Source organism: Lissotriton helveticus, chromosome 8 (genome assembly GCF_964261635.1).
Source record: "Lissotriton helveticus chromosome 8, aLisHel1.1, whole genome shotgun sequence".
Lineage (NCBI taxonomy): Eukaryota > Metazoa > Chordata > Amphibia > Caudata > Salamandridae > Lissotriton > Lissotriton helveticus.
In genome coordinates this window covers 17,763,896-17,778,719 of record NC_136069.1, presented here as the reverse complement: position 1 = coordinate 17,778,719, position 14,824 = coordinate 17,763,896, and the positions used below count along the sequence as shown (strand labels likewise).

General features: G+C 48.2%; 1 protein-coding gene across 1 annotated transcript in view; it reads left to right on the top strand.

Annotated features, from left to right (window-relative positions):
- Positions 1–7,730: 7,730 nt before the first annotated feature.
- LOC144772230 (cystathionine beta-synthase-like) overlaps positions 7,731–14,824 on the top strand; it is a 175,312-nt gene continuing 168,218 nt past the window's right edge. The window contains exon 1 of the mRNA XM_078656382.1: positions 7,731–7,888. The gene's annotated coding sequence lies outside the window, so the exon portion shown is untranslated. The remainder of the gene's footprint in view (positions 7,889–14,824) is intronic.

The window sequence follows — 14,824 nt, the reverse complement described above, 5'->3', positions numbered from 1 at the left end:
GCTTTGAATGAGTGCACCCTGAAGACATAGTTTCATCACAAGGATGAAACAAAAAAATCAAAGTTTAAAAAAAAGAAGCTTAAAGAACGGAAAGAAAAAAATATTGGTGATCTATGAACCCACCAACCCTGTTACTGAAGTGCACTTTGATTGAGGGAGATGTGCACCTAGAGTTGTATGTCCTGTACCACTATTTTAGATTCCATCATTTTGGATTAGCACAGTTTTGCCTAATATGCATCTGCACCAATATTTCAGATAAAAAAATGTTTACAAAAGTATTCTTTTGCGTTTTTTTTTACAATTATCATTTAATTTTTTAACGTTAGAAGTTAGTTTTTCCATTGTCTCACCAATAATTTTATTGCAACTCCCTGTTCTCTTCTCCTGTGCTAATCGCCTGCTCTCTTCCTCCCTGCCTCCTTCTTTAACTCCCTGTTTTCTTCTCCCGTGCTAATCTGCTGCTCTCTTCCACCCGCCACCTTTTTAACTCCTTGTTCTCTTCTCCTGTGCTGATCTGCTGCTCTCTTCCTCCCACCTCCTCCTTTAACTCCCTGTTCTCTTCTCCTGTGCTGATCTGCTGTTCTCTTCCACCCGCCTCCTTCTTTAACTCCCTGTTCTCTTCTCCTGTGCTGATATGCTGCTCTCTTCCACTCGCCTCCTTCTTTAACTCCCTGTTCTCTTCTCTTCTCCTGTGCTGATCTGATGCTCTCTTCCACCCCACCTCCTTCTTTAACTCCCTGTTCTCTTCTCTTCTCCCGTGCTGATCTGCTGCTCTCTTCCACCCCACCTCCTTCTTTAACTCCCTGTTCTCTTCTCTTCTCCCGTGCTGATCTACTGCTCTCTTCCACCCCGCCTCCTTCTTTAACTCCCTGTTCTCTTCTCCTGTGCTGATCTGCTGTTCTCTTCCACCCGCCTCCTTCTTTAACTCCCTGTTCTTTTCTCCCGTGCTGATCTGCTGCTCTCTTCCACCGCCTCCTTCTTTAACTCCCTGTTCTCTTCTCTTCTCCCGTGCTGATCTGCTGCTCTCTTCCACCCCACCTCCTTCTTTAACTCCCTGTTCTCTTCTCTTCTCCCGTGCTGATGTGCTGTTCTCTTCCACCCGCCTCCTTCTTTAACTCCATGTTCTCTTCTCCCGTGCAGATCTGCTGCTCTCTTCCACCCCACCTCCTTCTTTAACTCCATGTTCTCTTCACCTGTGCTGATCTGCTGCTCTCTCCCACCCCGCCTCCTTCTTTAACTCTTTTTTTCTCCTGTGCTAATCAGCTGTTCTCTTCCATCCGCCTCCTTCTCTAACTCCCTGTTCTCTTCTCCTGTGCTGATCTGCTGTTCTCTTCCACCCGCCTCCTTCTTTAACTCCCTGTTCTTTTCTCCCGTGCTGATCTGCTGCTCTCTTCCACCGCCTCCTTCTTTAACTCCCTGTTCTCTTCTCTTCTCCCGTGCTGATCTGCTGCTCTCTTCCACCCCACCTCCTTCTTTAACTCCCTGTTCTCTTCTCTTCTCCCGTGCTGATGTGCTGTTCTCTTCCACCCGCCTCCTTCTTTAACTCCATGTTCTCTTCTCCCGTGCAGATCTGCTGCTCTCTTCCACCCCACCTCCTTCTTTAACTCCATGTTCTCTTCACCTGTGCTGATCTGCTGCTCTCTCCCACCCCGCCTCCTTCTTTAACTCTTTTTTTCTCCTGTGCTAATCAGCTGCTCTCTTCCACCCGCCTCCTTCTTTAACTCCCTGTTCTCTTCACCTGTGCTGATCTGCTGCTCTCTTCCACCCCGCCTCCTTCTTTAACTCTTTTTTTCTCCTGTGCTAATCAGCTGCTCTCTTCCACCCGCCTCCTTCTTTAACTCCCTGTTCTCTTCTCCCGTGCTGATCTGCTGCTCTCTTCCACCCCGCCTCCTTCTTTAACTCCCTTTTCTTTTCTCCCGTGCTGATGTTCTGTTCTCTTCCACCCGCCTCCTTCTTTAACTCCCTGTTCTCTTCTCTTCTCCTGTGCTGATCTGCTGCTCTCTTCCATCCCGCCCCTTCTCTAACTCCCTGTTCTGTTCTCCCGTGCTGATCTGCTGCTCTCTTCCACCCACCTCCTTCTTTAACTCCCTGTTCTCTTCTCTTCTCCTGTGCTGATCTGCTGCTCTCTTCCATCCCGCCCCTTCTCTAACTCCCTGTTCTGTTCTCCTGTGCTGATCTGCTGCTCTCTTCCATCCCGCCCCTTCTCTAACTCCCTGTTCTCTTCTCTTCTCCTGTGCTGATCTACTGCTCTCTTCCACCCCGCCTCCTTCTTTAACTCCCTGTTCTCTTCTCCTGTGCTGATCTGCTGTTCTCTTCCACCCGCCTCCTTCTTTAACTCCCTGTTCTTTTCTCCCGTGCTGATCTGCTGCTCTCTTCCACCGCCTCCTTCTTTAACTCCCTGTTCTCTTCTCTTCTCCCGTGCTGATCTGCTGCTCTCTTCCACCCCACCTCCTTCTTTAACTCCCTGTTCTCTTCTCTTCTCCCGTGCTGATGTGCTGTTCTCTTCCACCCGCCTCCTTCTTTAACTCCATGTTCTCTTCTCCCGTGCAGATCTGCTGCTCTCTTCCACCCCACCTCCTTCTTTAACTCCATGTTCTCTTCACCTGTGCTGATCTGCTGCTCTCTCCCACCCCGCCTCCTTCTTTAACTCTTTTTTTCTCCTGTGCTAATCAGCTGTTCTCTTCCATCCGCCTCCTTCTCTAACTCCCTGTTCTCTTCTCCTGTGCTGATCTGCTGTTCTCTTCCACCCGCCTCCTTCTTTAACTCCCTGTTCTTTTCTCCCGTGCTGATCTGCTGCTCTCTTCCACCGCCTCCTTCTTTAACTCCCTGTTCTCTTCTCTTCTCCCGTGCTGATCTGCTGCTCTCTTCCACCCCACCTCCTTCTTTAACTCCCTGTTCTCTTCTCTTCTCCCGTGCTGATGTGCTGTTCTCTTCCACCCGCCTCCTTCTTTAACTCCATGTTCTCTTCTCCCGTGCAGATCTGCTGCTCTCTTCCACCCCACCTCCTTCTTTAACTCCATGTTCTCTTCACCTGTGCTGATCTGCTGCTCTCTCCCACCCCGCCTCCTTCTTTAACTCTTTTTTTCTCCTGTGCTAATCAGCTGCTCTCTTCCACCCGCCTCCTTCTTTAACTCCCTGTTCTCTTCACCTGTGCTGATCTGCTGCTCTCTTCCACCCCGCCTCCTTCTTTAACTCTTTTTTTCTCCTGTGCTAATCAGCTGCTCTCTTCCACCCGCCTCCTTCTTTAACTCCCTGTTCTCTTCTCCCGTGCTGATCTGCTGCTCTCTTCCACCCCGCCTCCTTCTTTAACTCCCTTTTCTCTTCTCCCGTGCTGATGTTCTGTTCTCTTCCACCCGCCTCCTTCTTTAACTCCCTGTTCTCTTCTCTTCTCCTGTGCTGATCTGCTGCTCTCTTCCATCCCGCCCCTTCTCTAACTCCCTGTTCTGTTCTCCCGTGCTGATCTGCTGCTCTCTTCCACCCACCTCCTTCTTTAACTCCCTGTTCTCTTCTCTTCTCCTGTGCTGATCTGCTGCTCTCTTCCATCCCGCCCCTTCTCTAACTCCCTGTTCTGTTCTCCTGTGCTGATCTGCTGCTCTCTTCCATCCCGCCCCTTCTCTAACTCCCTGTTCTCTTCTCTTCTCCTGTGCCGATCTGCTGTTCTCTTCCACCCGCCTCCTTCTTTAACTCCCTGTTCTCGTCTCTCGTGCTGATCTGCTGCTCTCTTCCACCCGCCTCCTTCTTTAACTCCCTGTTCTCTTCTCTTCTCCCGTGCTGATGTGCTGCTCTCTTCCACCCCTCCTTCATCTTTAACTCCCTGTTCTCTTCTCTCGCGCTGACCTGCTATTCTCTTCCACCCGCCTCCTTCTTTAACTCCCTTTTCTCTTCTCCTGTGCTGATCTGCTGCTCTCTTCTACCCCACCTCCTTCTTTAACTCCCTGTTCTCTTCTCCCATGCTGATCTGCTGCTCTCTTCCACCCCCACCTCCTTCTTTAACTTCCTGTTCTCTTCTCTTCTCTTCTCCCATGCTGATCTGCTGCTCTCTTCCATCCCGCCCCCTTCTCCAACTCCCTGTTCTGTTCTCCCATGCTGATCTACTGCTCTCTTCCACCCCGCCTCCTTCTTTAACTCCCTGTTCTCTTCTCTCGCGCTGATCTGCTGTTCTCTTTCACCCCACCTCCTTCTTTAACTCCCTGTTCTCTTCTCTTCTCCTGTGCTGATCTGATGCTCTCTTCCACCCGCCTCCTTCTTTAACTCTTTTTTTCTCCTGTGCTCATCTGCTGTTCTCTTCCATCCGCCTCCTTCTCTAACTCCCTGTTCTCTTCTCCTGTGCTGATGTGCTGTTCTCTTCCACCCGCCTCCTTCTTTAACTCCCTGTTTTCTTCTCCTGTGCTGATCTGCTGTTCTCTTCCACCGGCCCCCTTCTCCAACTCCCTGTTCTCTTCTCTTCTCCTGTGCCGATCTGATGCTCTCTTCCACCCACCTCCTTCTTTAACTCCATGTTTTCTTCTCCTGTGCTGATCTGCCGCTCTCTAAAACCCACCTCCTTCTTTAACTCCCTGTTCTCTTCTCCTGTGCTGATCTACTGCTCTCTTCCACCCCGCCTCCTTCTTTAACTCTTTTTTTCTCCTGTGCTCATCTGCTGTTCTCTTCCATCCGCCTCCTTCTCTAACTCCCTGTTCTCTTCTCCCGTGCTGATCTGCTGTTCTCTTCCACCGGCCCCTTCTCTAACTCCCTGTTCTGTTCTCCTGTGCTGATCTGCTGCTCTCTTCCATCCCGCCCCTTCTCCAACTCCCTGTTCTCTTCTCTTCTCCTGTGCCGATCTGCTGTTCTCTTCCACCCACCTCCTTCTTTAACTCCCTGTTCTCTTCTCTTCTCTCGTGCTGATCTGCAGCTCTCTTCCACCCACCTCCTTCTCTACCTCCCTGTTCTCTTCTCCCGTGCTGATCTGCTGCTCTCTTCCACCCCGCCTCCTTCTTTAACTCCCTGTTCTCTTCTCTTCTCCCGTGCTGATGTGCTGTTCTCTTCCACCCGCCTCCTTCTTTAACTCCCTGTTCGCTTCTCTTCTCCCGTGCTGATCTGCTGCTCTCTTCCTCCCACCTCCTTCTTTAACTCCCTGTTCTCTTCTCTTCTCCCGTGCTGATCTGCTGCTCTCTTCCACCGCCCCTTCTCTAACTCCCTGTTCTCTTCTCTCGTGCTGATCTGCTGCTCTCTTCCACCCGCCTCCTTCTTTAACTCCCTGTTCTTTTCTCCCGTGCTGATGTGCTGTTCTCTTCCACCCGCCTCCTTCTTTAACTCCCTGTTCTCTTCTCCTGTGCTGATCTGCTGCTCTCTTCCACCCGTCTCCTTCTTTAACTCCCTGTTCTCTTCTCCTGTGCTAATCGCCTGCTCTCTTCCACCCCGCCTCCTTCTCTAACTCCCTGTTCTCTTCTCCCGTGCTGATCTGCTGCTCTCTTCCCCCCGCCTCCTTCTTTAACTCCCTGTTCTCTTCTCCTGTGCTGATCTGCTGCTCGCTTCCACCGGCCCCCTTCTCCAACTCCCTGTTCTCTTCTCTTCTCCGGTGCTGATCTGCTGCTCTCTTCCACCCCTCCTCCTTCTTTAACTCCCTGTTCTCTTCTCTTCTCTCGCGCTGATCTGATGCTCTCTTCCACCCCACCTCCTTCTTTAACTCCCTGTTCTCTTCTCCCATGCTGATCTGCTGCTCTCTTCCACCCCGCCTCCTTCTCTAACTCCCTGTTCTCTTCTCCCGTGCTGATCTGCTGCTCTCTTCCCCCCGCCTCCTTCTTTAACTCCCTGTTCTCTTCTCCCATGCTGATCTGCTGCTCGCTTCCACCGGCCCCCTTCTCCAACTCCCTGTTCTCTTCTCTTCTCCGGTGCTGATCTGCTGTTCTCTTCCACCCCTCCTCCTTCTTTAACTCCCTGTTCTCTTCTCTTCTCTCGCGCTGATCTGCTGTTCTCTTCCACCCCTCCTCCTTCTTTAACTCCCTGTTCTCTTCTCTTCTCTCGCGCTGATCTGCTGCTCTCTTCCACCCCTCCTCCTTCTTTAACTCCCTGTTCTCTTCTCTTCTCTCGCGCTGATCTGCTGCTCTCTTCCACATACATCCTTCTCTAACTGCATACACACATACATACAACCACACCACACACAACCACACACACAACCACACACACATAAACACAAACATCACCACACACAACCACACACACACACACACACACAACCACACACACAACCACACACACAACCACACAAACACACCACACACACAACCAAACACAGCCAAACATAACCACACACACTCACAAACAACCACACACACAACCACACATACAACCACACACAAAACCATACACACATCCAACCACACACCCAACCACACACCCAACCACACACCCAACCACACATCCAACCACACACACATATAACCACACATAACCACACACACACACACAACCACACACACACAACCACACACACAACCACACACACACAACCACACACACACAACCACACTCACACAACCACACACACAAGCACACACACAACCACACACACACAACCACACATACACATAACCACACACACAAGCACACACACAACCACACAGACACAACCACACACACACAACCACACACACAACCACACACACACAACCACACACACACACAACCACACACACAACCACACACACACAACCACACACACACACAACCACCTACCTCTATCTATCGCCCTCACTCTATCTGTCTATCTATTGCCCTCACTCTCTCTATCTATCGCCCTCCCTCTATCTATCGCACTCACTTTGTCTATCTATTGCATCACCACAGCATCACTCAGCACCATCACAGCATCACTCAGGGGCACCACAACATCACTATGCGCTACCACAGCATCACTGAACGCCACAGCGTCACTCGTCGCCACCACATCAATCAGCGCCACCACAGCATCAATCTGTGCAACCATTCAACAACAACTGGTTCAAATATGTTCTCTCAATGTTTCAAGGTTCATTACAAATGTCACAAAAAGATGTTAATATTTCACTTCTGTTCTTGGATTTTCATCACAATAAAATACACTGAACATAATCTTCACAAAAGTTATTTACAAAAGTCTAAGCTATTGCCATTATAAATTACAATAACTTTTATGTAAGTATTAAATATTAAAAAAATTAAAAGCCATTGTTATTTGTAATATCAATACATGTAAGTCACGTAAATACAACACATATTACATTACAAATGCCATAGGTGTCACATTTGCGAAAGTTATTACTATTGGCATTGTACATGACCAAGCTATTAATTTCGCTATTTTCAAAAACAACACATCAATAAAACAAATTGTAATTTACAATAACAATAGCTCAAAATGTCCTAATGCGTGACCTATTGCATTGCAAATGCTTGTTTAAGTTATTGCTGGTTGCGTTTACACATTATACTCAGCAGATGTAAAGGTTCCACCCACCACTTTTAAATCACCAGCCACGGCTGGCGTTGGGCGCACGCAGAGGGGCGCCCTGGGCGGCTGCCCACCTCTATTGAAGGTCACTGCTGTACGTGCCTGCTCGGGCCCCCACCGAAGGCACCTGCCCTCCGGCTCCACCCCCGCTCAGGCTGCACCCAGGGGCGGGGGAGTCCAGCCCCCGGGGGAGGGGCGTGCTCCTAGCGCCCAGTGTACCTGGCATCGAGGTGAGGTCCCTGTTATTGCGCCCAGGGAGCCGGCGGCAGCAGGGTGCGTGCGCCGCCCTCACACGTCCTCGTCCCCCCAGAGCCCCCGGGCATCCACCCGTGCCAGACCCTGCGGTCGCCCGCCTCGGCTCAGCGCATAGAAGCCTCCGGGGACCACGTACCGCCGACTCCAGGCGCTACACAGGTAAAAAGGTTCATTATTCTAATGACGCTGGCTGCGCTTCGCGCCTCACTTGCGCCGCTTCTAAGCTCTATAAATAGTGAGTCTGACTCTGCGTCACGTGACTGGCCCCCAGTCCCCCCTCTATTGCCTTGAGGCTGTTTTTGAATTGAGGAGACCCCTCGAGCCTTAAATTAAACAACAAATGCGTGCCTTTCGGATCCAATCAGGGGCTGCAGATAAGGGGGCAGCTGCAGTGTGTCCGCCCAGGTCAGACTGGAATGGTTTTGGTTTTTGCTCGTGCTGCCTGTGCTCACACGCTCGTGTAATTCATTTAATTGTACAGTATTTGCATAATGTTCTTATATGTTCGCTGTGAATTTTTTTTTTTCAACATTGGGAAATTTCTTTTTTTTAAAATATAATTTTTATTGGTATTATCGCGCGCTGTCTGTAATTTTCAATAGATCCGGCGTATGCCTGTGTTCGTGGTTCACACTAATGCTTGTATAGCGCCGCGATGCCCCCCGTGCCCCGAGGGCGCTTTAGAAACCCTCGCACCTCGATAGGTTTGTAGAGTTTGTTCTTTGGGTGTTTCTTTTCGGGACACATCCTCAGAGGCCAGAAGGGTCGGCCATGTGTGTGCAGACACGAAGGGAGGGGGGGGGGGCAGGTGGGGAGGGGTGGGTCAGGGCTCGGCCACCTGCAGGGTCACTCCTTTCATCCTGCGTGTCGCCCCCTCCCCGAGGCACTCCCAAGGTCTCCGGCAGCGCATTCACGACGGAAGAGGTCCACACTCATTTGAAATAGCAGCACGGGTCTGCCGAATGATAGCTCGGGGGGCTCACGCGCGTGCTGCAGAAATGTGTGCAGGCGCACTCAACCCTTCATCATTACGGGGTTCATAAAACAAGTCTTAAAGATGTGTATAGCACGGATTCCTGTGCTCTACAGAACTGACATTAGGTCTGCTCATAACAGTTTCCAGGAACGACCTTGTAATAATTCCGTTTATTACACGTGATGTAGCGAAGGGCCGTGGGGTGGAAAGAGTTTTATTGAAGTTCTACACACATTCGTAATGACCTCTTTTCTGTTAGCAAACAGCAGGGTGTCTGAGCTCAGCAGATATCAGGGTGTCTGGTGCTCAGCAGATATCAGGGTGTCTGGGAGCTCGTCAGATATCAGTGAGCCCAGGGGCTCAGCAGATATCAGGGTGTCTGGGAGCTCAGTAGATATCAAGGTGTCTGGGAGCTCATCAGATATCAGTGAGCCCAGGGGCTCAGCAGATATCAGGGTGTCTGGGAGCTCAGTAGATATCAGGGTGTCTGGGAGCTCATCAGATATCAGTGAGCCCAGGGGCTCAGCAGATATCAGGGTGTCTGGGAGCTCAGTAGATATCAGGGTGTCTGGGAGCTCATCAGATATCAGTGTGTCTTGGAGCTCAGCAGATATCAGTGTGTCTGGGAGCTCGTCAGATATCAGTGTGTCTTGGAGCTCAGCAGATATCAGTGTGCCCAGGGGCTCAGCAGATATCAGTGTGTCTGGGAGATCAGCAGATATCAGTGTGTCTGGGAGCTCGTCAGATATCAGTGAGCCCAGGGGCTCAGCAGATATCAGGGTGTCTGGGAGATCAGCAGATATCAGTGTGTCTGGGAGCTCGTCAGATATCAGTGAGCCCAGGGGCTCAGCAGATATCAGGGTGTCTGGGAGCTCAGCAGATATCAGTGTGTCTGGGAGCTCAGTAGATATCAGGGTGTCTGGGAGCTCAGCAGATATCAGGGTGTCTGGGAGCTCAGTAGATATCAGGGTGTCTGGGAGCTCAGCAGATATCAGTGAGCCCAAGGGCTCAGTAGATATCAGGGTGTCTGGGAGCTCAGTAGATATCAGGGTGTCTGGGAGCTCAGCAGATATCAGGGTGTCTGGGAGCTCAGCATATCAGGGTGTCTGGGAGCTTAACAGATATCAGTGAGCCCAAGGGCTCAGTAGATATCAGGGTGTCTGGGAGCTTATCAGATATCAGTGAGCCCAAGGGCTCAGTAGATATCAGGGTGTCTGGGAGCTCAGTAGATATCAGGGTGTCTGGGAGCTCAGCAGATATCAGGGTGTCTGGGAGCTCAGTAGATATCAGGGTGTCTGGGAGCTCAGCAGATATCAGGGTGTCTGGGAGCTCAGCAGATATCAGGGTGTCTGGGAGCTTATCAGATATCAGTGAGCCCAAGGGCTCAGCAGATATCAGGGTGTCTGGGAGCTCAGTAGATATCAGGGTGTCTGGGAGCTTATCAGATATCAGTGAGCCCAAGGGCTCAGTAGATATCAGGGTGTCTGGGAGCTCAGTAGATATCAGGGTGTCTGGGAGCTTATCAGATATCAGTGAGCCCAAGGGCTCAGCAGATATCAGGGTGTCTGGGAGCTCAGTAGATATCAGGGTGTCTGGGAGCTTATCAGATATCAGTGTGCCCAGGGGCTCAGCAGATATCAGGGTGTCAGGGAGCTCAGTAGATATCAGGGTGTCTGGGAGCTCAGCAGATATCAGGGTGTCTGGGAGCTCAGTAGATATCAGGGTGTCTGGGAGGGATCACTGAAATAATATCGAGGGACAGAATATCGACCAACAAAAATATCGTTGACAAAATATCGAGAGACAAAATATCGAGTTTCTATCTACAAACAGGTAAGTACAAAAATATCGAGTAAAAAATATCGTTTACAAAAATATAGTTGTAAAAAATATCGACTTTAATAAAAAAAATGTTTAATTACATTAATATAAAAAATTAATTACTAAAATATACTTAACAATACTTAAAATAACTTTTAATAATTAAATAATTAATGAAAGTTAAAAAATAATATTTTTTTAATCATATTTCTTAAAACATATATATATATATAGTAACAAAATTTAATTAAATAATAGCCAATATTATTAACGTACAAATACAAAAGAGTAAAAATTACTATTCCCACTCCAGTGGGTGCAACAGTAGGGAAAGCGTTGGATAGCGTAGGGGTTAAAATTACTATTCCCACTCCAAAGAGTGCAACAGTGGATATATGACGTTACAACGCAACTTTTACAACGCACTACCATTACAACGTAAGTATTGGTAAGTATATAATAATTTTTTTAATTTAAATTATTTAAAATTATTTTAATAGAATTTAATTTAATTTAATTTCATTAAATTAAATTAATGTAAATTAAATTTTACTTTATTTTTACACTGTACCCCTGTACCCCAAAAACTCAAAACTGACCCTGAACCCTAAAAAAACCCTTTACCCAAAAACCCAAAACTGACCCTGAACCCTAAAAATACCCCTTTACCCAAAAACTAAAAACTGACCCTGAACCCTAAAAATACCCCTTTACCCAAAAACTAAAAACTGACCCTGTACCCTAAAAATACCCCTTTACCCAAAAACTAAAAACTGACCCTGAACCCTAAAAATACCCCTTTACCCAAAAACTAAAAACTGACCCTGAACCCTAAAAATACCCCTTTACCCAAAAAATAAAAACTGACCCTGAACTCTAAAAATACCCCTTTACCCAAAAACTAAAAACTGACCCTGAACCCAAAAAATACCCCTTTACCCAAAAACTAAAAACTGACCCTGAACCCTAAAAATACCCCTTTACCCAAAAACCAAAAACTGACCATGAACCCTAAAAATACCCCTTTAATTTAACATAATTAGCAATTAATCAATTACATTAAATTAATTACCAATTACATTTTAATTAATTAACAAATATTTTTTAATTAACAATTAATTAAATATTACTACCAATTAATACATTTACATATTTAATTAATTATAATTAAATTACTTCCCACCCTATTCCCCTATAAATCCACAACCCGCTACAGGAAATACATTATTTTAATTTACATAATTAGCAATTAATTAATTAAATTAAAATAATTACCAATTACATTTTAATTAATTAACAAATACTTTTTAATTACCAATTAATTAATTATTACTACCAATTAATACATTTACATATTTAATTAATTATAATTAAATCACTTCCCACCCTATTCCCCTATAAACCCACAACCCGCTACAGAATAAAATTACACAATAATTTAAAAACAAATCATTAATTAAAAATAATTATAACATAAAATGACACTTTTCACACATATTATCACATAAAAACACTATAAATAATTAAATATTATTTAAAAAACGATATTTTTTACTATCCATTCTAGATTATATACTTGGCTATTTTCACTTTCTATATTATTTACAGTCGATATTACTTCACTTACCTTAAAAACGATATTTTGGCTGTCTATATTCTGTCCTGTCGATATTTTGTCCAAACGATATTTACAACTCGATATTCTGTCCAAACGATATTTTGGAGTCGATATTATGTCTGTGCACCGTCTGGGAGCTCATCAGATATCAGTGAGCCCAGGGGCTCAGCAGATATCAGGGTGTCTGGGAGCTCAGTAGATATCAGGGTGTCTGGGAGCTTATCAGATATCAGTGAGCCCAGGGGCTCAGCAGATATCAGGGTGTCAGGGAGCTCAGTAGATATCAGGGTGTCTGGGAGCTCAGCAGATATCAGGTTGTCGGGGAGCTCAGCAGATATAAGTGTGTCTGGGAGCTCAACAGATATCAGTGTGTCCGGGGGCTCAGCAGATATCAGGGTGTCTGGGAGTTCAGTAGATATCAGGGTGTCTGGGAGCTCATCAGATATCAGTGAGCTCAGGGGCTCAGCAGATATCAGGGTGCCTGGGAGCTCAGTAGATATCAGGGTGTCAGGGAGCTCAGTAGATATCAGGGTGTCTGGGAGCTTATCAGATATCAGTGAGCCCAGGGGCTCAGCAGATATCAGGGTGTCAGGGAGCTCAGTAGATATCAGGGTGTCTGGGAGCTCAGGAGATATCAGGTTGTCGGGGAGCTCAGCAGATATAAGTGTGTCTGGGAGCTCAACAGATATCAGTGTGTCCGGGGGCTCAGCAGATATCAGGGTGTCTGGGAGCTCAGTAGATATCAGGGTGTCTGGGAGCTCATCAGATATCAGTGAGCCCAGGGGCTCAGCAGATATCAGGGTGCCTGGGAGCTCAGTAGATATCAGGCTGTCTGGGAGCTCAGTAGATATCAGGCTGTCTGGGAGCTCAGCAGATATCAGGGTGTCTGGGAGCTCAGCAGATATCAGTGTGTCTGGGAACTCAGCAGATATCAGTGTGTCTGGGAGCTCAGCAGATATCAGTGTGTCTGGTGCTCAGCAGATATCAGTGTGTCTGGGAGTGCAGCAGATATCAGTGAGCCCAGGGGCTCAGCAGATATCAGTGTGTCTGGGAGCTCATCAGATATCAGTGAGCCCAGGGGCTCAGCAGATATCAGGGTGTCTGGGAGCTCAGTAGATATCAGGGTGTCTGGGAGCTCATCAGATATAAGTGAGCCCAGGGGCTCAGCAGATATCAGGGTGTCAGGGAGCTCAGTAGATATCAGGGTGTCTGGGAGGTCAGCAGATATCAGGTTGTCGGGAAGCTCAGCAGATATAAGTGTGTCTGGGAGCTCAACAAATATCAGTGTGTCCGGGGGCTCAGCAGATATCAGGGTGTCTGGGAGCTCAGTAGATATCAGGGTGTCTGGGAGCTCATCGGATATCAGTGAGCCCAGGGGCTCAGCAGATATCAGGGTGCCTGGGAGCTTAGTAGATATCAGGGTGTCTGGGAGCTCAGCAGATATCAGGGTGTCTGGGAGCTCAGCAGATATCAGTGTGTCTGGGAACTCAGCAGATATCAGTGTGTCTGGGAGCTCAGCAGATATCAGTGTGTCTGGTGCTCAGCAGATATCAGTGTGTCTGGTGCTCAGCAGATATCAGTGTGTCTGGGAGTGCAGCAGATATCAGTGAGCCCAGGGGCTCAGCAGATATCAGTGTGTCTGGGAGCTCATCAGATATCAGTGAGCCCAGGGGCTCAGCAGATATCAGGGTGTCTGGGAGCTCAGTAGATATCAGGGTGTCTGGGAGCTCATCAGATATAAGTGAGCCCAGGGGCTCAGCAGATATCAGGGTGTCAGGGAGCTCAGTAGATATCAGGGTGTCTGGGGGCTCAGCAGATATCATGGTGCCTGGGAGCTCAGTAGATATCAGGGTGTCTGGGAGCTCAGCAGATATCAGGGTGTCTGGGAGCTCAGCAGATATCAGTGTGTCTGGGAACTCAGCAGATATCAGTGTGTCTGGGAGCTCAGCAGATATCAGTGTGTCTGGTGCTCAGCAGATATCAGTGTGTCTGGTGCTCAGCAGATATCAGTGTGTCTGGGAGTGCAGCAGATATCAGTGAGCCCAGGGGCTCAGCAGATATCAGTGTGTCTGGGAGCTCATCAGATATCAGTGAGCCCAGGGGCTCAGCAGATATCAGGGTGTCTGGGAGCTCAGTAGATATCAGGGTGTCTGGGAGCTCATCAGATATAAGTGAGCCCAGGGGCTCAGCAGAAAACAGGGTGTCAGGGAGCTCAGTAGATATCAGGGTGTCTGGGAGGTCAGCAGATATCAGGTTGTCGGGGAGCTCAGCAGATATAAGTGTGTCCGGGGGCTCAGCAGATATCAGGGTGTCTGGGAGCTCAGCAGATATCAGGGTGTCTGGGAGCTCAGCATATCAGGGTGTCTGGGAGCTCAGTATATCAGGGTGTCTGTGAGCTGAGCAGATATCAGTGGGTCTGGGAGCCCAGCAGATATCAGGGTGTCTGAGAGCTCAGCTGATATCAGGGTGTCTGTGAGCTCAGCATATCAGGGTGTCTGTGAGCTTAGCATATCAGGGTGTCTGTGAGCTGAGCAGATATCTGTGTCTGGGAGCCCAGCACATATCAGGGTGTCTGAGAGCTCAGCTGATATCAGTGAGTCTGGTAGCTGAGCAGATATCAGGGTGTCTGGGAGCTCAGCAGATATCAGGGTGTCTGGGAGCTCAGCATATCAGGGAGTCT